A 2,500-nucleotide genomic window follows, 5' to 3' on the forward strand; every position below is an offset into this window, starting at 1 on the left:
GACGTTTGTAAAAAGAATGCAGCAGCAAACTGGATTTCCATGTGCTTCCTCAAAATAGCCAACCCAGAAAGCCTGTCGAACGAGTTAGTCACTGTAAGAAGAAACCTTTGGAAACACACACGCATTTTGCCGAAATCAGAGCGAGGCATAATACATACCTCAAACACAATCATAGGATTCTCGGCATTTAAGGTACATCACTATTTACACGCAAAATATCCTTCGACGTCGCCCCAACCTTGACTAGGACGCCAGGATCCTCACACCGGAACTGGAGGAGGAAAGGAAACCTGCTTACTCGCGCTCCTCAAGGACTTCCACCACGGAGAAGGGGCGAGACCTTTCACGTGGCAGTCAGCTGGCAGATATCGACTAAGCACCATGTGACCGGATCCAGATCACGTGAGGAGTGAGGCTGGGGACTGCTTGCATGAGAAATTCGGGGATAAAAGCGAAGGGAAGGTTAAAAACACCTTTGCACTACACGGAACTTTGCACGTGTTCATAGCCTGCAATCCCAAGATGGCAAATTACACTCGCGTAGGAGTATGACTGGGTTAAAGAGCATATTACAGAGTCAGTTAGACCTCGACTAAGCACCATATGACCGGATCCAAATCACGTGAGGAGTGAGGCTGGGGACTGCTTGCATGAGAAATTTGGGGATGGAGGCAAGCGAAGGAGAAAAAAAAAAAAAATCCCGTTTGCACTACACGGAACTTTGCACGTGTTCATAGCCTGTAATCACAAGATGGCAAACTACACTAGCGTAGGATTATGACTGGGTTAAAGAGCATATTACAGAGTCAAAAGACGGTTGAAATGACATGCATGAGACCGGTGGGAACACGATCCTCGCTGAGAGCATGACACGTATGAAATAAAAATGGAAAAGAAGAAGAAGGAGAAGAAGAAGGAGGAGGAGGAGGAGGAGGAGGAGGAGGAGGAGGAGGAGGAGGAGGAGGAGGAGGAGGAGGAGGAGGAGGAGGAGGAGGGGAAGGAGGAGGAAGAGGAGAAGCAAGAAAAGGAGGAGGAGGAGAAGAAGGAAAAGGAGGAGGAGGAGGTGAATTAGAAGAAGAAGAGGAAGAAGAAAAGAAAAAAAAAAGAAAAAGAAAAGACGAAGAAAAGGAAAAAAGAAAGAGGAAAAAAGAATAAAGAGACCGAAAGAAAACAACAGGAGAAAACAACAATAAAAGAAAGAAAGAAAGAAGGAAAAAAGAGAAAGATAACCACGTGTTTCTCTTCCATCCCATTCCAGCTGCTCTCCAGAAGTGAGTTCAATGCCTCGTTCAGGGTCCCCGCCAACGCTCAGCCGCCAACCACGACTCAAGGCAGCTGTGCGAAGTGCGAGAGCCCTTTTACAGAGGCCGTTCTGTAGGAGGCTCCACAAGGCGAAGTGGTGGAGCAGATGAGAGTGGATGATTTTTCTAGCATTCGGTGTCCATGAAACAGATGCTTATGCTGTGTTTCAGAAATAGGGTGTGAGTTATTTTATTTCATTCTATTGTGTCTTATTACTGTCTATATCTTTTAACTTTGCTTTTTGATAACTAGAGCGTAAATATTAAAGGAGACAGACACGCACAAAAAAATATGTATACCATATGTATGTGTGTTTGTATCTATACACATACATATGCATATATACAAATATACAAGGGGCGCTCATTAAAGATTTCCCCAGACCCACTCTATAGGTCATGTGTTGATTTCCAGTCCCTAACTCACAACATGTTTCCAGGGAAGGTGCAGTAACGTGTGAAAATGGAGTATCGAGCAATGATCGAGTTTTTATACTTGAATGGCCGCACACCACAAGATACATCGTTGAAACGAAAGCAACTAATGGGGAAGATGCCCATCATAAGACGTTGTTCTACATTGCCATTGCCAGTTCAGGTGTGGTTGGAGATCTGTGGAAACGGCTCCTACTCCAGGGCGACCCCAGCCTGCCACTGATGAGGATACCATCCATCCAGTGGAGACTGCCATTTTAGAAGACGTTAAGATTATTGTTGGGTCTGTGGACAAGATCACTCATGACCATCTGCATATGCAAAAGTGTCTCCTCTGTGGGTTCCCAGGCTACTCACATCTTTCCAGAATCAGGAACGGCCAAGAAAACCAGGAAGATTTTATTGACAGATTGATAACCAAGAAACAAAGGCAAAAGTCAAAACAATGGAAGCACATATCACACCCTCAGCACGCAAGGTTATGCTCACAGTATTTTGGGACCAGCATGGAGTAGTGGTAATGGATTTCTTAGTAAGAGGTACTACAATCACAGGAGCTTACCACACTTCACTGCTGCAGAAATTGAGGGAAGCTATCAAAACCAAGAGGTGTGGAATGTTGACCAAAGGAGTCCGCCTCTGACAACACAACGCCCTGTTCACAACTCTCACATTGCCCAGATGGAAGCGCAGTTCTATGGCTACGACATCCTTCTTCATCCTCCTTTTTCTCCTGACCCTGCATCATCTGACTTCATTTTTGA

This window comes from Penaeus chinensis, chromosome 31, assembly GCF_019202785.1.
Source record: "Penaeus chinensis breed Huanghai No. 1 chromosome 31, ASM1920278v2, whole genome shotgun sequence".
Lineage (NCBI taxonomy): Eukaryota > Metazoa > Arthropoda > Malacostraca > Decapoda > Penaeidae > Penaeus > Penaeus chinensis.